The sequence below is a fragment of the Protopterus annectens genome, chromosome 8.part0, assembly GCF_019279795.1.
Source record: "Protopterus annectens isolate FY-2018-M chromosome 8.part0, PAN1.0, whole genome shotgun sequence".
NCBI classification, from domain to species: Eukaryota; Metazoa; Chordata; order Ceratodontiformes; family Protopteridae; genus Protopterus; species Protopterus annectens.
In genome coordinates, this window is record NC_056741.1 from 1,167,813,100 (window position 1) to 1,167,836,379 (window position 23,280).

Sequence of the window (23,280 nt, forward strand, 5' to 3'; positions counted from 1 at the left end):
CCACATGGGAACAAAGGGAACATGGTACCCACCCATGGACAGTCACAACACCATCTACATGGACATAAAGGTACCTGGGCTGTGCACTGGACAGGAGGGACATACATGTCGAACCTTGTGTATGTGTACTGCATGCCTCCAGGTGATGTAGCACATACCCCATGTCACTGTGGCCCTCCCTATGCCCAATACCCACTACCTAACTTGGTGACAGACACATGTCTGTGTGCGCTCCATGGGGGGCAGACACCATCCCCTGAGGTAGTTCCACATGAAGGTAATGATGGAACAGTAGATAATGAGGTTCCATGGTGGGCCACGGATGGGATGTGGACTGGTAACATGTGTACATTAGGTTGGAGTGGTGTTCCTGCTGGTAAATAACCCCTACACATACTGTTGTGCAACTGTCATGGAACATATGTGGGCTCTAAAAGTCCACATAATCCCAGAACATGTCCAACAGCATGTATAGATATCCCCAATACTACAGAATGGCATATGTGTAGCAATCACATAGCAGGCCTACCACATGCATATGTGGAAACATAGTGGCAGTGACAATGGCATGCAGGTGAAATACCCTGTAACAGCCCTGCAACTCTAGTGTCCCCACAGGGAGCATGTCTATAACCACATAGCAGAAAGTGTTGTACAATACAATATATGGCCCAATGGTACACATACCAGACACATACCACTAGCGTAGTGTAAACATTATATTGGAGCTGATATGGTGGCGGGAGACTGATATGTGTATTGCATTATGGTAAACTTGACATATGAGTTGCTCAGACATATTTCCATCATTATGTCTTTCAGGGAGTACAGCTCACCCGAGAAACCCCGCATACAGTGCCGCTGTGGAGGAGATCATCATCACCAACATCATCCACAACTATGAACTACTGTTCTCACGGACAAGCATGGACCAGCAGAAGAGAACAGCCATGTGGACTGATGTGGTATGCAGGGTGAATGAGGTGAGGATTCACAACTGTACTTATGAGCAGGTCTGCCACCATTGTAGTGACCTGCTCCAGCAAGTTCGTTGCTGTGCCGCTGCCATGCGGGGTAACATCCATTACCCCCCTCACCAGAGTGGAGGAGCTGCTCATCAGCCTGGTTGCACCTGCCCGCCCGCAAGAGCTCCAGACATATGCAGTCATGGAGGTGGGTGCTACTCACACAGCACACATTGAGCATGCAGGTAAGGTTCCAGGGCATATCAGTAGACTACTGTAGTGTATGCATCTGTACAGATAGACCATGCATATGTGAGATGTGGAGTATGTTGCTGTGTACTACCGATAAGCAGTAATGCGTAATCTGCAGTACCGTGGACTTCAGCTGTTGTCGTACTGTAATATTGCAGCCAGCCTGTAGCAATGCCACAGCTGTGGCCACTGACATCAACTCTATCCCATGTCAATGTAGGTACCTCTGGGATACCAGCAAGGCAACAGCCGGATGCCAATGAGTATGGTTTAAGGATATGCTTGGCAATTCACTGTGCATGTCATAGCTAAGGTGTAGGTCATGTACATATCTAACACACCTACCCATAATATGTACATGTGCACTGACACAGCACACACATCACTAATGGGATTACCAGCCTCAAACACATGCAATACACAGTCCATCTCAGACAACTGTGGCTACACTCCAGTGCACATTGCCTAGGCATAGCTGACATCTGCCCAACATACACAGCTATGTCATATGCAGAGCAGTTGAACATGCTACATATAATGACATCCCACTTCCTCTGCTAACACATGCTCCAGGATCCTAAACCTAATCAACATATTACACAGAACATACTGGAGGGATAGGGTCCTGTCCTGGGGAGTCACCACACTCTGGAACGGACTACCCATACATGTCAGGCAATGCTACTCATTGGCCCGCTTGACAGAAACACTTGGCAATTGGATGGGGAATACACCCTGGGTAGCATGTGTGTGTCACAGCCTGACAGGGGCATAGGGGAATAACATTAGTGGGTGGTGCATGGCAGGGAACCCTTGTGGCTAGGCTTATGTAGGCCCCAGGACCAATAGACCAGTGCTCACCTATGAACCTATGTGTACCACAGGCAACATCAGCCAAAGCCCAATCATGGTCAATAATGGTCTCTACACTCACCATAGGTACAGTACATTGTCTCTGTGGTTGGTCTAATGGTAATCTACCACTCAGACATGCACCACTGATGATGACATATGTGAATACTCATCAAGCAGTCACTAAACACGTGTCCACATGTGATCCAGGAACACACAGAGGCTGTGAGCAGCAGTGGAAACACACGTGACACACAGAGACACATCCTGCAATTGTGTGTACACCTGTGAGGTATGGTGCACAGTACATGCCAGGGTGTTGAACAGATGCACAGCAATGCTGTGGACATGGATGCAGTGGGTTCCAGGGGGAGGGCCATCACCTACAAACAGAAGCCATGCATCACAGCCATGTGCAATGTTGGTAATGGGGATTGACTACAGCTGCACTGCATGCTTTTCAGCCCCACATGCCCTGCATGCTGACATGTGTGTAATTGCAGGTATGTGTGTGATACTGTACTGCACCATCACCTGCTATTGTGTGTGTGGGGTTGCGAGAGCTGTCTGTAGGTGCTGTCTGATGGAGTGTATGGGTTGCCATGTATGTCGACTGCATGTGTGCATGTATGTGTGTGTGACAATGTCTGCACACATTTGTGTGTGTGTGTGTATTTACTGTTTAGCAGTGTTGTACAGGTCTTACAGTCTGTTCCCTGTTTTCCCCTCACAGGTGATAAGGTGGGGCTGGGTCCCCCCCACAGGGAATCTGATGTCACTGATACAGACAGTGACCATGAAGATAGGTGTGTTGAGGCACAGGAAGGGTTGTCAGGGGCTGCCGCTGGGCCACCAATTGACAACCCACATGTATCCACACCATCCACGCACACAGTCACACTGCCTTTACACACCTCATCACCCTTGGCCCTAGCTGAGGGACAGCCTGGGGTTGGCATGGGCCAGGACAGTGTGGTATCTATGGCACATGTGTCAGGACACAGCAGCCATAGCCAGATGTCTGGTGGGGTATCACATAGGCAGATGTGCAGGGGTGCTCTTAAGAGCACTGCTGGTCATCATGCCCCTGGCAGACGTGCAACATTTATTTCAACCACACGCATGTTCCAGACTGTCATGGAGGCACAGGCATGAATAGAACAGTACACCAGGTAGGGTCTAAGGGTGCAGAGAGCTCATCACACCTCTGTACTGACAGCATCCATGACCTAGCAGGTGCCATCCGTAATTACACCGAGGCTATGGATAGACTGTGGGGTGAGACATTGGAACTCATCCACAATGTCATGTTCATGCGTCAGGACAGGGTGGGATGGTTGCGATGGCCACATGGACGTTTGCCAGCAACACCAGCAGCTGGAGGTCACCATGGATGTCCAAACAGTCACAGCCACTCCCGTAGTGGCAGTACCAGGCCCAGTACTGTGGGGGGGCTGTCCACAACCCATCATAGCAGACCACGAGCACATGGCCCTGGCCAGTCTCAGGAGGGACCTGGATCCAGTGGATGTCTGTCAAACTCAGGGGACAGTACTCAGTCTAGCTCTGTACCTGATACTGCCTGTAGCACCCCTGCCAGGCACAGGTCTCGTGGCCATGGCTGGAGACGGTGAATTGCAAACCCTGCCAGGTACAGTCTGCAGCTGTCCCACAATTCCCTGTATAGGGCAGCCACATGGAGGAACTGTATGCATGCAGACACACACACATAAAGAACGAACCTAGGGCAACCACATACCTGCACACACAACATCACCAGTGGCCCAAAACAATATTCAGCCCCCTCACACACACATGTTGTCAATTGTATGGCTCAGCTTAGACCTCTGGCAAACCAACAACACACCCTGTACATATGATGATACCTGTGCCACTCCCTGACATCCGTAACATCGATGCAGGGACAAGCTAACATGGTTCTGATGCACAGGGTGACTGTACAACAGTGTAGCAATGGAATGATGTGTAGCATTTTGTCAGCAGTAAAGTAAAATGCTAATATCTTGGAAGGTGTAGCTGTGCATCCATGATGCATCATAGCTTTAATTAACAATATTGTATTGTTGTCACCAGTATCTATTAAGATTATGTTGTGTTTGTCCATGTGCCACATGGCTGATGGGAGTAGTGGTGTCAGCAGACCTTCTACAGTGGACACCAGTAAGTGTAGTGGGTGGTACACATGCCATGGCTGGGTACAACACACGGTGCCTTTGGTTAGGATGCAGTACAGGTACAGGACTGTACACATGGAGGTATGTCCCCGTGCAGGTAACACATCTGTTGCACATATAATCCCACCAAGACAGGATAGGCACAACCACACAATGCTATATATGCAGTCTGCAATGTGGATGACATTGAACATGCTAACAGCAGGGTGTATGTCCCTCTCCCCACTCTACTACGATCCTCACCTAAGTAACATGTGTGTACCAATGCCGGTGGCATAGCCCTACCCTTAGGAGGGTGTGAGGTGCTCAACTACTGTGAATGGTGTCGACAACAACTAACAACCTGATTACATACACTGTACAGTATTACAGACAGCTATGTTGTGGGATAGATGCAACAGTAACTGCAATTATGGCAGTCAAGTCCACAACAGCCACACCCGTGAGTTATAGCAACCCCAGTAGTACTGCACACCTCAACAGTGTGGAGGAGGGCATTAACACATCTATGACCTGTGAAGGACTGTATGCTCATGGAATGGCACCTGTGGCATGTTGGCATATGCCAAGCAGTCCTGGTGGAAACATATCCTGTGAACGGAGGTAGATTCCATAACAACTACACACATTCCTACAAGCGGGATGGTGTACAAAAGCCTGCTATGATCTACATGAGCATTGTGCACTTCCTAACCCTCTTCTACACCTGTCATGATTGGGTTAAGGAGGTATACCAGGTTAAGGTTGTATTCTCTGCATTTGACATGTCCAACATTGGCTGGGTCCCATGGGTTGAGATAACCAGTGACATTGGCCATGGGTTCATTGTTGGTATGTTCCATGTCCCTGCAGACTACGGTCATCAGGCTACTGGGTGGTAGTTCCCAATTGACATGGTGGGTTTGTGGATGTCCTTGCCAACACTGGTGAAACCATTGTCAGGTGTAGGGCTATTGGATTGTATGAGGGATCCCAGCTACTTACTGCACCTGCCCAGGGGGTTCACCCAAGCATGACATGTCACTTGACTGTACTGTATGATATGTTAGTAATGCCAGCCTTACATCCTACTGGTGGGATGGAGTCCTGTTAACATGTACTGCCCTTGTCATGTAGGGTCCTGGGATCTGCTAAGGTTGGTATTGTACTGCAGGCCAGACGTATTTGGCTGGGGGGGGAATACCTATCCATGCCAGATGTATGTTGTTGGGGTCTCTTAAAACCATCAATGGTGCATGTGGACATATATGTTGTGGTTACAGTCCCAGTTCCATCTACAGATGTATGTCCATATATGCCTATATTGATATATACATGTGTTCACCTTTGACAGGGGACAATAATTCCTTCGAATGACCCTTTCTGCAAACCAAAAGGACTAACCCGTCATTTCTTAAAGCACCACAATTAAGAGAACTGCAGTTCTAAAGGCACCTTTGCTGACACTCGAACTTCAAGTAGGAATACATATCATAATGGCGGGGGGCATGACTCTCTGCACCTTACTTCTGGGAGGCTGGGCCCCCCCCACAACCCCCCTACTGTGATATATGAACTCCTAGTGTGCACTACAGTGGGGATAGGTGATTATTCCCCATCCCCACTGTAGTGGCATCCGCAACCAAACTGCCTAATCTGCAATGAGCAAATGCATAGTGACAGTCGCACATTGCACATTCGATGCATGTATTGCAGGATTGTTCAATGTTGAGAACATATTTTATGGCTACCAGCTTCCAGACACATGGATTTCTCCCTTTGAAAGGTGAGCCATATATATGCTGACATATATGCATTCCTAGTGCTGTCTATATGTGGACATGTGGATATATACATATATATCTATGGCTGTATGCGTATCTATGTATATATTGGCTTCTATATATATATATATATATATATATATATATATATATATATATATATATATATAGATAGATATGTCTATACCTATATCTACATATATAGATATGTTATATCCATTCAAGGATGAATATATATACACACACAAATACATCTACATGGTGGAATACATTCCCTGTAGTATTGTATACCAGGGCTGGATGATATGTATGTGGAAACATCATGATTAGGCATATCCGCCATGGCTTAGTGGTAAATCACTTTGTAGGGTCCTGGTTACAAGCCTTGCATTACCTGTTTATTTTGTTGCTGGGCAGAACACACAAACCTGCTTACAACTGCTTGACAGTGCCTTAATCACTCACTATCCAATGGGCTGTATTCTGGCCAGCAACAAATTAAACAACTCTGGCAAGGCTCAAACCAAGGACCCTGCACACTCTAGATGACCCAATGTACCACTAAGCCATGACAGGTACACAGTGATTCAATGTTTCAGAAACATATCAGCCAGTCCTGTCATGCAACAGTGCAGAAAATGTATACCAACATCTAGATGTCTGCGTGTGTAACTATACTGCAACCTTAACAGATACAACATACCCATATATGTATAGATACACATGTATTCAAATATATATGTTGTTTTACTAACTCAGTATACATATATATCGCTATCTATGCACATATACCTATATATCTGTTAGCAGATAAATATATCTATATAGGTATATATGGCTAATACATGCACCTTTAATGGGGTTGAGAGGCCTCACACACTATACGTCTTGTACGAATAGGCATCGCCCCACAACCAAACACCTGTGCCCTGCAATACACTACCAAGTACAGTCTGCCTCTCACAGGACATGTAATATATGGAAGTCGTCAACATCCCCAAGATACAGATATACATACATATATATGCTGATACAGATATACACACATATATACATATATATATATATATATATATATATATATATATATATATATATATATATATATATATATATATATATATACACATACATGTGACTACATATACACACTCAGATATATGTACAGTAAGATACGTATGTAGGAGGTGCACACAATATGGAACAGCCAGTATGCCTACAGTCAACACCTGAACAACTGGACACTGCATGGGCTAAACATACTAATGTCAATCACTGCCTGCAACATATACCCATAGAAAGGTCATAGGAAAGATACCACACACAGGTTTGCAGAAATGGGACTCCTTTAATTGTGTGCCATAACGGTCCTATATGCCATATCATATAGCTATTCAAATACTGACAACCATATAAACAGAGTACTGCACTGTGAAAGTTACACTTATACCATAGTCTGGAAAGGTTCACTGCTGCAGTCCAAGCCAAGCCCTTCAGAATGTACAATAGTGCTGACAGACTGGGGCACAGAATATCACACAATCAACAGTATGCACTGCAGTTGTGTAGTTCAGCAGCCTCTAGCTACACTCTGTACAAACTCCATAGGAGATAAAGATGTTTTGTGATCAAATGGGTTGTACCCAGAACATAACAAGGCATAACGTACAGAACAGTCTGTATTGCAGGAGGCAGTAGGCTTGCAGTATTCCAAGTCATGTAAGTAATGTCAGTATAGATGGAATATACAGTACTGTACATCCACATACTTTGTGGCAGCTCACTCCTGATACCCCCACGTTTGTAACAGCCTAAGTCATTTATGGTGCTCCCCACATGGACTCAATAATACAAGACCATATACCACTGTTACATACACTGACCTATGCAGTGCATAAGGGTGCACATGTGTTGTGTAGGTGATGACCACACATATATGGCCCCAGCCCCAGTGTATGTGCAGGGGATACAACAGCAGTGTACTAATGGTAGCAATGGCAGTGTGATATACTCACAGCCCACTACAGAACAATCCCTAACAGCATGAAAAATGTGCACAGCTTGGTATGTAGATGGGGGACAGAGGCTGGAACACAGGCATATATGTGGAACACTGTTGCCATACACTAAGCAAGGTACTGGTGTTACAGGATAGTCTGCAACATACCCTTAGTCAGGGAATTGAGGTTAGATATAGACACGGACGTAGCCATGTACTGGTAGCACGCACACACACACTGCCAGTGTCATATCTGACACAGGGCTTGTGTGGTGGACGGACAACACATGATAGGCATACCTCTGCCCAGCAAGGGGTTAGGCCCACAGTAGTGAGCTATGCAGGCAGACTGCATTCCAAGGTACACTAGTAAGTACACACACACACCCTGTAACACCAGTACTATGCACAGCATTACACAACTCTACCCACAGTCTGTCTGCAGTTCCTGAACCTCCTACAAATATGTGTCTGCTCTGAGTGTGCAGGTTCTCCTGTAAGAGGTATTTCTACCTGTTGCCTGTATCACTGAAGCCCACACACAGGACGGATGCTCATCACACAGGAAATGTAAAGGGACCACGGCCACATGCTGTAGGGATTTATAGTGGGTAGTTGCCATGACAGTGGTAATTCAATGTAGTACACATGTGTCAGTGTGTATATATATATATATATGTGTATGTATATATACATATATATATATATATATATATATATATATATATATATATATATATATATATATATATATATATATGGCTATCTGGATAGGTATATGTACATATATTTCCACCATATGTCCTGGACATGGTAGCTGTACCCCAGCCCCTACAGTCCCAATGTCGTAGTACAAGGGGATGTCAGGTATGTATAGCAGGTATATTACTAGACTGTTGCTACTGTCATTGGGATTGTCTTCACAGACATGGTGTGTGTGGATGCTGAAATCTGCTTATAACATGTTTGCCATTGGCTACTGACAGACATCCTAAGGTAATCATTGTAAAGTACCGCTGCTAGCATGTAATGCCCCTGTGGAGTGCAGCAGAGATATTGGCCACTATATATGGAACTTCGGACTCACCCTGTACAGTTCATAGGTATACATATATTCCCTTAGTGCACTACATGTGTACCAGGCCTGACAATATGGATGCAGACAGCCATATAGATGGGTATAACACATAACGTCTGGTATACATTTGGCACCATAGGTGTTGGATTCACACACTCCTGTCTGGCCTGACACATAATGACTGCTGGTACAGGGGTGCCATGGACACATACTACCCACTAGATATTGGCATATATCTGTACAGCATCCCACTGCTCTGTCTGACATACATGATGTTTAAGGGAGGCCCGGCAGAAGTACATCTGGCAAGTATTTTCTCATGACATCCCACTGATTAAGTACACGAAGCTGCTAGGCATGTAACAATGCACTGTGCAGGCTACAGGCAGACTGGCTCAACACTGGCCTACATCTCATATGGGGGATGCACATGTACCTGCTTATATAGCAGGTTCAACAGCCATGTCACAGCACAGGGTAAGATACACCTGTGTGACAGTGCATAACCACAATCAATGTGAACACAGCCACATATGGTAAGCTAGCATAATATTACAGTATATGGACTATCTGTTCTACACCATCCTCATATGTGCCACTCACAGAATGTCCCTACATATACTGAGCTGCTACACAGTTTGGTCTGATGGCTGTCTGTGGTATGGGACATGTGTGTACGGCCTTACAAACATGTACAGCAAAACGGTACCATACAGTGGGGCAACATGTAACATCTGATAGAAGGGGAGCTAGGACAATGACATCTACCACAGTCTGTACACAGGCTAAAGTACATATTAACAATACACACACTGCTGACATTCACCATCACTACACTGACCTCAGTACTGTACAAACATCCACAGAATGTCCAGCTTATGTCTTGAAATATAACCCCTACTGTAGAAGACATGTATAGCAATCTGATATATCACTGGCTTCTTATCAGATATGATGACACTATTTATGGTGTACAGCACATATGCACTACTTTATGCACACCATATATACAAAGGTTGACAGTGGTGTGGCTGACAGTACATACGCAGGGCCAGTATAGACATGTTGCTGTGATAACCTTGTATATTTTCCATTGTAACGGTGTTTGTTGCAACATTGTCTTAAGGGGGATATGAAGTCAGTAACTGTCATGGCCTTCACCATCTACAGACTGCAATCCTCACACTACCTTCTGCATTCCACAGAGAGATGCACTGTGGCTAACACATGAAATCATAGGCACAACACTGCCCAGTCTGCAGATGACCCTGCAGATGGGGATTCCTCATATACATGGAACTGACATGGCAGGTATTACTACATGTATGACAGGCATATCCAGGCAAACACTGTTAAACCAACATTACTCCAAATACAGTATAGCAGCACTTACAGGCTGTAGTCAGGTCAGGCACATCCCCCTCCTGTTTGTTGTCCTCTTTCCACAGTGTATGTTGTTAGAGGTAAATCCCCAATCCATCTGAGATGCTGTTTGCCAAACAACAGATCTAGTTCTTGCTCACAGTGACTGAAAAGGCCCAACACCACCATGATGTTCCTAGGTATTGGAGTGTGTTTCCATGCAATTGGCTATGGGATAGTTATCACAGCTGTTCCACATGCTATCAGCTAGGGGAGAGCTGCAATTCATGCAGAGGCCATCAGCTGATCATGAGCATCACGTAAAATACACATGCTGCTTCCTAAGCAAGGCAGGTGTGGGTCTCCACATCCACCAGAGAGGGAGTGGAGGAGGCAGACAGAGTCAAATGTATGTCAGGGAGCGGTGGAAGTGTAAAACCGAAGCATGTTTGTGTCACACACCTACCAGCACAGGGTATCGAACCCCCAACAACTATGTAGTGCTATCACAGTTTGACACAGTTATTGAATGCACCACATGGGTTTACTGATATGGAGCACTCAGAACATATATGTGAGGGTGAATGACATCTATAACAGGGATACAGTAGATATACAGTAGGTGTTGTACACGTGCCTGTCTGCATGAACAGGTACCAATGTCAACACAGGCACACTCACACAGGGACGCACACACACTGACACACTTGGCAGGGCCAAGAGTGCAACTCATCACTAGTGGGATTGCCACAACACAACAATGTGCAGGTATCACATGCACCACACGGGTCATAAGGTGGCCGTATGGACAAAGAGTCTGAGGAGATGTCAGACATCAGAAAGCATGCTTCAGTATGCCCTGGGGGTTGTAGTGAGTGTAGATGTGGACATACACACCATACAATGCACATACGTGAACACACAGGGTGCCAGTTCTGACATGCATGGGTGCATGTTTACACAGGTGTGTGGTGGTCAACTGTGCCAGCAGGCTGTACAAGGGTAGGTGATGGGTATACCTTGGCATCAGGCCACATGACAATGGTCTGCATTGTGGCTCAGGCATGTAGTTACTGCATTTACCCACACAGGTGGGTATTGCATCCCCCATCCTGTTACCTGTGTGACTATTGTGTGTGGCCAGTGCTGTACACCAAATGCCATGTATGTGTTCCTTAGTCCATGACATGGATGTTGTCTAGGATGTGCACACCTCCCACATGTATGTACAGTGACATGTGGAACTGTACCTGGGGTGTCTGACCCATGTTGTAAATGCAGATTATCATCAGATGTGCCAGTCTTGCCCACCTGTGGCAGGAACTGGTAATGGGCAGCAGGTTTACCCTTCACCTACACTGATGGCATGCCAACAGCATTCCCTCATGTCAGTGTCATTTGTCCATACAGGACATGTTGTCAGGCATGGTATGTCCATTGTGAGTCACATGTGAAGGCACCACAGGTGCTGCAGGTGTCCATTGGGGAAAATGGTAGAGGTGCACTATCTGCATGTACATGCATATTGGACAGATGGGCAGGGTGACATGCCCTCTGTAACCCACTGCTATCACTGCATAGCTACTATCATTGGCCAATATGCAGTATACTACCCACATATTGGCTGATGCCTAGGCATGTGTGTTTATATGACACATGGGTTGAGTGTGTGCTCTGGGTAATAGTGGGGTTGCTAACTTGGACTGGCTGGCCTTGATGTCACATGTATGGGTATGGCTTTGCACCCCAGCCTCCCAGCTAATTTACATCTGTTATCCCTGTATGGTTGACATTGTGATATATAGTAGGGCCACCATAAAAGAAATTAGCAAAATCCCTTTCATATTGTCCACATTCACCACTACACAAGATATGAGTTACACACACCTGTCAAGTCTGGGAGTAGAACCCCTACCTAACTACTTTCTTACACTACACAGTTATAGCATGTATCATGGACATTACTGGAATACGATTTCCCCAAAGGTGTATTTCACAGTGAATGACATCAGCAGGATTACCAAAGTAGGGCATTTCAACTGTACTGCAAGTGACTAGCCTAAAATGCATTGCTCCCTACACAGACAGTGAGACACACACAAAACATCTACAACTGATATGTGGGGGGTATAGAACCACTGATTTAGGTCTATATCACACTATAGCATGCAGCTGTTATGGGACGCACCACAGGGATTACTAATGAACTTTCTCACCAAAGTTGTACTTCACAATGTAATGACATCAGCAGGATTGACAAAGTAGGGCATTTGAAATGTACTGTGAGTGAGTAGCCTATGATGCATTGCTCCATACACAGACATTGCAACCCACACAAAACATCCAGAACTGCCATGGGTGGAGATGGAACCCTACCACAGTTTTAAATCACATTACAGCAGTACACAGTTACAGGACACCCTACAGAGATTATGAGGCTATGATTTTCCCACAGGTCTATTTCTAGGTGAGTGACATCAGCAGCCTTGCCAAAGCTGAGTATATGAATTCTAAGGAGTGTGAGTAACCTAAAAAGCATTGCTTGTTACTCAGGTGCAGACAGACAGAGACACAAAGACACACACACACACACACACACACACACACACAGTTGTCAAGTCTGGGGTTAGAACACCTACCTAACTACTTAATCATACTACAGCAGTATGCAGTTACAGGACACGCTACAGGTTTTACGAGGCTATTATTTTCCCAGAGTTGTATTTCCAGGTGAGTGACAGCAATCTTGCCAAAGTTGAGTATATGAATTGTACGGAGTATGAGTGGCCTAAAAAGCAATGCTTTCTCTTCACTCAGACAGATTCACACACCAACACATTTGCCAGGTCTGGCGTTAGAACACCTACCTCACTACTTTATCACACTACAGCAGTATGCAGTTACAAGATGTGCTACAGAGATTACTGGGCTATGATTTCCCCAGAGGTGTATTTCTAGGTGAATGACATCAGCAGCCTTGCCAAGGTTGAGTATGTATATTGTATGGGGTGTGAGTGGCCTAAAAAGCATCACTCTCTACGCAGTCAGACACACACACATTTGCCGGGTCTGGGGGGTAGAACACCTACTTAACCACACTACAGCAGTACGCAGTTACAGGACATGCTACAGAGTTTATTGAGCTATAACTTCCCCAGAGGTGTATTTATAGGTGAGTGACATCAGCAGCCTTGCCAAAGTCGAGAATGTGTATTGTATGGGGTGTGAGTGACCTATAAAGCATTGCTCTCTACACAGTCAGACACACACACACTCACCAGGTCTGGGGTTAGAACACCTACTTATCTATTTTATCACACTACAGCAGTATGCAATTACAGGATATGCGATGGAGTTAACAGGCAATGATTTCCCCAGAGGTGTATTTCTAGGTGAGTGACATCAGCAGCCTTGCCAAAGTCGAGTATGTGTATTGTACGGGGTGTGAGTGGCCTAAAAAGCATTTCTCTCTACATAGTCAAACACACACATTCACCAGGTCTGGGGTTAGAACACCTACCTAACTACTTTATCACACTACAGCAGTACACAGTTACAAGACACGCTACAGAGATTACTAGACTATAATTTCCCCAGAGGTGTATTTCTAGGTGCATGACATCTGCAGCCTTGCCAGTTTTGTGTATATGAACTGTACTGAGTGTGAGTAGCCTAGAAAGCATTTCTCTCTACTAAGGCAGAGACAGAGACATGCACACATACTCACATTCACACAGTTGCCAAGTCTGAGGTTAGGACTACTACTTAACTGGTTTATCAGTACAGCAGTACACAGTTATGGGACGTGCCATGGGGATTACTGAGCTACAGCTCCCCCAAAGGTGTATTTCACATTGGATGACCTCAGTAGGCTTGTCATGATACTGCTATGGGGAGGGCAGTGTGTGCATGGGCCATAACCCATTCATGTAGGGGTTGACATGCCACATGTGGGCATACATCGGGTCATATGCCACAGGTACATGTATACAGCTACTAGGTGACAACTTCCTTGTACAGTCATGTTGCAAAGCTAGCATGTGCAACATGGCATCATGCTGACAGATACTGGTGGCTAGTATCTGCAATGAGTGACATCTGCACCTCATGTGTTTGAGGCCCTTTGGCTGTGTGCTGGGTGGAACAGGCCCAGATGGCTCCTTGTCACAGTCACCCTCTTCAACACATCTATATCCATCTACCTTTGGCTTATTATAGTGTGTTGTCCTTACATATATGTCTGTATTCCTATCAACTGCATGTGCAAGGCAGGAGTGGTGCATACTGATATGTGTATGCACTGAGAACTGTAACTGCTAGATATGTCTGGTCCACTGTTGCTTGCTGACATGACCTTCTTGTGTTTAAGTGTGTGAGCATGCCCGGTATGGGCTTTCTTTATGTTGTTGACTGACATTGCCTTAATTCATCTAAGTGTGTGAGCATGCCCAGTATGGCCATCTATATTGCATGTGTGGATCAAGTCCAGGTATTTTTTTCTGCGGTGCTGACCATTGTGTTGCACACCGACAGGTAGCATGCTGTGTCTGCAGGGTATACATCAGTCATTTGGCATTGACTGTTTCTACATTTCTACACAGGGCTGGGTGGGACACACCTGACTGTTACTATAATTGTACATAGGATGGTGGGGCACACCTTACACTTTTACACAGTTGCTAGGACTATACTGATATGTCAGGTATACCATTTCAGTCTGTAGTCTTACCTATCGTGCTGGCTAGAGGCATACCAGTATACTACAGATTGTAGCTTTCACTGCCTACATATTTGTTTCTGACTTCCTAGCCTTCACAATGCACATCCAACTGGCTGGCCTGCTGTAGTCTGTCTGTGTAGGGCTGGAGTAGGGGTTACCCATGGGGCTCATTCAGAGGCCATAGTACAGCATTTGTTTGTGTTTGTCTACACCTACCAGATGGCTGTGACTGTTGTTGGGTATGTGCACCCCCCCCCGACTGGCATGTGTGAGTCACTTACCTTGTGGGTGTCCCAGTATTGAGGGTGGTTTTGCAGGGCTGCCTATGTCAGATGCACATTGGCACATTGTACACTCCCTATACATGGTTGAGCACAGGTAGTGTCATGTTTGGCATTCCTTTTGCTATATGTGCGAGTCAGAGAGAGATGTCATTTCCTGGGTCCCTACTGTGTCAGTGCATGTGCTATACGTTGCCTCTTTGCCAAGGCCAGGGCATACTGGGCATGCCTCCTTCTGCCTACTGTTGCAGGCTCAGGTTGTTCTTCCTGCAAGTCACTCTGCACCTGTGCAGGCCTTGGCACTGGTGGTGGGCTATGTGGCCCTGCCCCATGCTGTTCCTGCTGCAGCTGTTTCCGCAGGATCATATTGTGTAGCATGGCACATACTAGGACAACTTGGGTACATGTAGTTGGTGAGTACTGCAAGGCTCCATGGGATGTGTCCAGACACTGGAACCGTGACTTGAGCATCCCAAACACATGGTCTATTATGATTTGTGTTTATGCGTGTGTGTCATTATGGAGTTCTTGTTCTGGTGTGTGTGAATTGCTGATGGGTGTCATCAGCCATGGCTCCAGTGCGTATCCAGTATCCCCCACTAGGTGACCGTGTGGGATGTCCCCATTGTCAAATGTCTGGTATAGCTGCGTCAGATGCCAGATGTGGTAATTGTGGTAGCTTCCAGGGCAGCCAGCACACACATTCATTATTATGCCCTGGGCATCGCACATGACATGGCAGTTGATGGAGGGGAAGCCCTTGCAGTTGATGTAGATCCTACTCCACTCACCTGGTGGCAATTTAATGCATATGTGCATGCAGTCTATTGCACCCACTACCTCAGGGTTTCTGCTATTTGGTGGAAGAGATGCATATTGCTGGCCAACGCCTCATGGGTGATCAGGAAATATACGTACTTACTGACATGGCATCCAGGAACTTGTGGGAGTACCCTGGATGCTGATGCCTGTGAAATCCCATCTGAGATAATGGATTACCTGTGAAGTGAAGGATTTAGTGTAGAAAATCTAACTGTGATAACATCAGAGCAGGACAGAGCAATGGATCCCCAAATTAAGGAGAAACCAGTGGATTGGGAAATATATGACCAATTGCCATATGAAGATACTTTGGAGCCTTCTATAGGAAACTGGTACAAATGTTTAGTTGGAGATGCACCACAAGGGAAGGAACATGAAACTGTGTCAACTCTGCGGCAGTCAGTACTGTGGAGTGATAGGCCAGTGAAGTCCCATATGAAAGAACAATGGATGACACAAGATGAAATTGAAGAGAATGTGGCACAGGAAAAGACTCGGGAACTTTCTGTATAATGCCCGCAGGAAATGGAGAACAAAGAATGTGCCCTCAGTTTGGAAGAAAATTATCTAAGAGAAGAGTTGCTTGATTTAATGGAGATGTACATACATATTAAGATCAATGAAAGAAATAGATTACAGAAAGTCAATAAACCCCCCAAAATTAGAAGTTTGATAAAACAAATGAGCACAGTAATCAAGACTGTTCATAGAGATTCATGTGATATAACAGAAGTAAATACGATATATTACTGCGCAGGTAAATTAACAACAGATAAAGTCTTACCACAAAAACACAGGACAGTGAGAGAAAGGAAGGGGAGAAATCAAATGCCATCATGGAAGTATCAAACAAAGAAAACTATAAAGCAATTAATACAAGAAGTGTCACTGTTAAAAGAGTATAGAAGACGTAACAGATCACGAAAAATACTCAAAGGTAGACACGATGAAAGCAATCCACAGTATCAGAACAGATCAAGATCTATCATGCAAATAATAATCTAAAATATCAGCACAAGCAGAAAAACTTACTAGATTTGCAGATAAATATAAAGGAAAAGTACAACATAAACAATTTATTGATGACTGAAAAAAAAGTTTTATAGAGAATTAGGAAACGAGGCAAAAGGAACTGAGCCACCACCAAAAAAGAACTATGTAAATTCTGGAGAAATATCTATGAAGATCCTGTGGAACATAACAAAGATGCTGAATGGATAGAAGAAATAAAAGAAAAAAATAAGAAGTTCAAATATGGAGGATATGACATGGGATGAATAACAGCCAGAGAGATTGAAACAAAGTTAAGGAAAGCTCCTATCTGGAAAACCCCAGGCCCAGATGCAGTACCTAACTTCTGGCTAAAAGTATTAACATCTTTATATGAGGATTTAGGCACAAGTAAGAACTATTTACATGCACACTCTGAATAGACATCAACCTGGTTAAAAAGAGGAAAAGCAATACTTCTACTTAAGAGTAAAGCCGCAAGCTGTCCTAAAAACTGTAGATCGATAACTTACCTTCAGAACAGTGAAAATGATGCTGAGAGTTTATAGCCCTTTAAAAGAAAACTTAATCATGCCACTAGAACAAAAGGGTAACAAAAGAAAGTCATATGGAAAAAAGGATAATTTGTTGTTAGTCATAATGGAGAACTATAAAAAGGGGAAGACTCTAAGTATGGCATGGCTAGATTACAAAAAAGCATTTGACAATATTCCACATTCATGGATGAAAGACTGCTTAAAAATGTATAAGACACACCCTACATTGATTGATTACCTTACAGTAACCATGAAACTGATTGATCACATTACAGTGACCATGAAACTCTGACAAACCACTTTGCAGTAAAGCCATGATAAAGGGCAAATTATTATCCAGGGATAAGAATTCAAAGGAGGATATTCCAGAAAGATTTTGTTACCACTGCTCTTTTGTTTTGCCTTGTCTGCTTAAGTCATGGCTGCAACCTAGCTCCCAGAAAATAACAAAGTATAAATGCTTCTCACCTTTTTGTGGACGAATTAAAACTGTATAGTCCATCAGATATGGAATTGAAAGCATGACTGCAAGTGGTCTAATTTTTTTTCAGATGATATAAGAATGTCATTAGGTCTTCATAAATGTGCAAAAGCAACTTTTAAAGCAGGAAAGTTACATCACCAAGAAAACATCAGCCTGTAATAGGAATGTGATATAAGACAATTTGAGCAAGACTGAGTGTATAAATACTGGGGAATTGATGAAGAATCAGCAATAAAACATGAACACGTGAATAAAACTTAGTAAAGATTATTTTAGGAGACTAAAATTAACATTGAAAACAGCACTAACATCTAGGAACAGAGTCCAAGCTATAAACTATTTGTTCTTCCTGTCCTAACATAGTTTTGGAGTGACTGACTGGCCCCAAAAGGTGTTAGATCAGCTGGACAGGAAAACAAGAAGGATGGTTCATATTTATCAAATGATTTATAACACTCAGTGTATACCAAGACCTTATATTCCCCATTCTGAAGCAGGTATGGGCCTTCTCAAATTTTATTACATGTGTAGATCTGCAATTGTAGGACTGCATATATATGTCTGCTGATGTCACGATACCCAAAATGTAGTGAAAGTTTGAAAACATGGAAAGAATAAGTCTAAGATGATTTGCCTGCTCAGTTTAAACTCACCCCAGGATTCATCAATGGTGATATTCCATGAAGGAACAGTATAACTGCTCCTGCATGGAAAATGGCCACAGAGCAATTCAGGTACGTGCCATTTTGACTTGCACGAGTGGCCCTATACAGTTCCAGCATGGAAAAACCACGTTGGATGCTAATCAGCTCATTTGCTGGTGAAAATGATGCAAATGAGCTGGATTAGCGATTCAGCAAAATGACATGTCTCCATGCTGGAACAGTGTAAGTTGCAGAAATGTATTCAGTTACTAACCAAATGCATTTCTGCAAATTACACAATGGAGGCCTGTCAGTGCTCCAGAAAGCATGTATTAATCAGGTTATGCATGCCAATGGCCAAATATATGGCCATTGGCATGCAAAACCATGTCCAAAAAAAAAAAAAAAAAGATTTGATTTTTGTTGGTTGAACTTGGCCATTGAGGGCAGGAGAAGTGGTACGCTAGTGGGAGGGGGGAGAATATGTAGAAATGGGGGAAACACCATTACAACAACTTTCTGCATTTTGCCATTATAGTCAATGGCATACAGAAAGTAAACATAGGTAGGAAACAGTGGTTGCTAAGGGGGAAGGCTCATGAATAGTGCAGTAACTAGGGCTTAAGGCAGTGGGGTAAGTTAATGAGGAGACTTATACGGAATCACAAGTTTGTCAGGAAGATTTCTAAGTGTCAGACTGCACCTAACCATGTAGGTGCTCTAACACCTTCGTGTAGGTAGGAAGAGCAAGGGACATGAAAAGGGTGTGTGTGCTTGCTGAAAGCACATTGGAGCTCTGTTGGCTTTTTTCTGCTTAGCTAACCACAGCTAAGAGAGGGGTTGTGTCTGAGGCTGTTTACTCTTAGTCCATGAACTCAGGAGCATGTTTGCGTGCAGGGGAGGGGCATTCCTTGCTGTTTACACTACCTATAGACTGAAAGAGGGAGGATATAAGGAAAAGGCAAAGGAAATAGCAGAACAAGGGAAATGCACTACAAATCAACAATATGGGAGTCTGCAACCCACAATGAGTTAATGAAAGCACTCAATAATACAGGTGGCTGCATAGTTGAAAATGGGAGGAGATGAAAGTAATAATTAATTACAAGAAGGATAACAGCAGAATAAAGGCAATCATGCACAAATTACCACTAATGCCTGTAACACTCACAGTGGCCAAAGCAAAGGCATGTGTAATATAGCTGGTAGTTGGAATGTATCATAGTGAGCCAATCATACAGGCAGTATCTGTAGCACCACAGTATAAAGTATGGAAACAACTTACAGTCTGTTTTTCCACAAACTCTGCACCATTGGTGTATACATGCAGGGGAATTTTAACTTGAAAAATGTTAGGTGCTGCCATTACTCTGATCCATCAGTATGTGCTAGAGGCTTATGGCAGAAAGCAGGATAATGCTGAGAACTGCCACAGACCAAGGAGGAAGAGAAGAGTGTTCAGACCCAGAGTAACCTGCCAGGGGCTAAATGATCTGGAGATAGTAGAGTGCTACAGGGTGGACAGAGACATACATCAGCAAATCACTAAGCTGTGCCAGCCTCAAATCAGAGCAAGAACCATCAGAGGGGAACCCATCCCAGTGGATACCAAGGTATGTGTAGCCTTAACAATTCTAGGTACATGTACTTTCCAAACACCTACTGGGGACATCATGGGGGTCTCACAGGCATCTGCATCCAGAGTACTCCACCAGTTCCTGGATGCCATGCTAACATATGCCGGTGAGCACATTTGCTTCCCAACACCTGTGAGTGGAGGACCAGAAATATCCATCTCTTCCACTATGTAGCAGAATACCCAGAGATCCTGGGTGCCATAGACTGCATGCACATCCATCTCAAAGCACCACCTGGTGAACAGGGTAGGGTCTACATAAAATGAAAGGGATTCACCTCCAACAACTACCAGGTAATGTGCAATGCCCGGGTCATTATCATGAATGTGCATGCTGGCAGCCCTGGAAGCTATCATGACTCCCACATCTGGCATTCGTCTGTTAAGTTCAATATACCTATAGTGAGGATATGTTTGGTGATACCTGAACCTTCTGCATTCCTGTGATGGCTTACTATTTAACTACTGTGACTATAGTATATAGGGTCTTGGGTTCAAGTCCTGCAAGGGCTGTTTATTTTGTTTCTGGGAAGAACAGCGGCTGTTGCATACAGAGTGATTAAGGCACTTTTAAGCAATTGTAAGCAGGTTTGCGTGATGGTAAGCAATGCTAACCTCCAATTAAATATGCTTACAGAGAGTTAGCTTTACTATTGCTTAACCTATGTTTGCATTGCTTACCCCCATGCAAACGGGCTTAAATCCACTTACTACTGTTTTAATATGCTTATTCTCACTTACTACTGCTTAATAGTGCTTACTCCCACTTATCCCTGCACTAATTTTGACAGAAATGTAAAATGGTTCTAGGGGAAGGTGGTGGATTTGGACACTCTATGGATTTATCATTCATTACACATTATACCTTCAATTTGTATCCCTGATTCATGTGTACATATACTGTATGGGGCACTTGTATTTATCTGTGGATTTTACAACATTATTACAATGACACCTCACATCTGCATTTAATGCAGTACTCTAGTTCACAAATATATGTTATTTAGTAGGTTATGCAACAAAAAATATTGTTCATAAAGTGATTTGACATGGAAAATGGAATGCACTGGAGTGAGACTCAAACCAGGAATAACTATTCATAAGGTGAATGCTGTGACCACTACACTATTGCAATACTGCTTCATCTGCATATATCTTGATATTTATCTTCTTGTGCCATTTAAGCTGCAGTATATGTAGCTAAGCAATGGGCAAACCCATGCACCTATGGTTACATTTTATTTGTTTGCTAAAAAAAAATGTAACTTGTTTATATTATTATATTTTAACTATTGTTCTTATAAACTTGGAGGGTGTTGCTGGGGGTATGCAACCCCCTATGAGCGGTCTTGCTCATTGTTATTGCTAAAATGCAGTTCTTGATTGCAGGGGCGTGTATATTGTGAGAGCTCTGCTCTCAGATATGCCTCCTACACTTGTCCACACTACATGTCCATTTAGGAGCTCAGGCAGTGCGTCCATTAATATGCATGGCGAGCTGCCGTGCTGCTCCTAAATGGTCGCTTCCATGCAGGACTAAGCTAATTCTGCATGGAAGATTACTGAATTTGAGGGACTGCTTTGTTTTGTAACAGACAGATTACAGGGAATGATAACATTTTTCTACCAGAAAACCGTCAGTCTACAGAAAAAAGTACAATTTTTTCCAAAAGAAAAGATAGAAAAAAGAAGCAAGGGGCAGGTGAAAAGAAAGAGATCCAAACTGAAGGTGGAAAGATTGAAGAACATTATTGTAAGAAAAAAAAGGAGAAAGAAGTTTGTAACATGCCTCAAGCTGTGGATGTACATTGCCAAATGGATGTGAATTGTATGTCTCCAAATTGTAAATAATGAAAACAGTGGGATTAATAAGACCAATGGTGATGAAGATCATTCCTTTGTAATAACAGAATGAGCAAATATTACTGAATTATAAGTGAAGAATATTTAGATCTGGTCAGAAAAGATATTCTTGTTATTTGAGATTCATTTACTTGTGGAACTGATTCTTACATTTGTAGAGAAGAAACTGATCACCAAATGGTGTTATGCTTGCTAGGAGTAAAAATAGAGGATTTGAGAAAGGCCATAGAACATTAATGTTAGGAAATATAGATCTGCTTTCATTCATGTTGGTACAAATTATCTCATCCACAAGGATTCTGTGACTGTTAGTAGGGAGCTTATAGCCCCCTTAGATTGTACAGATAGATGTTAGGACATATTTTTCATTAATCACATATAGAAAGAAAAGTCAGGTCACAGTGAATAAAAAGATTTTTTAGTCAGGTACCTACATGAAAAAAATGTCCCATTTTAAAAATATCAAAATGTGTAGAGCATAATCTTTGGCAGACGTCGTTAGACAGGATGACGTGTCCTTCAATTTCAGGAAAGAGAACCTTTGTAGCAGATATTTTGGAATATTTGACAAACACAAAACAGGATTTTTTCCAGGTCAAAAATTTAACAGTTCACAGATGGTGAACTTTGATACATCTCTGATAGTTGTCAATGTTAGGAGTATTAATTTATATATATATATATATATATATATATATATATATATATATATATATATATATATATATGTTTTTTTTTTTAAGTTTTCTATGTTTCATAAGATTGATGCTGTTAACTGTTTGTGAAACATGGTTAAAGAACAGTGACTGGAAACCAC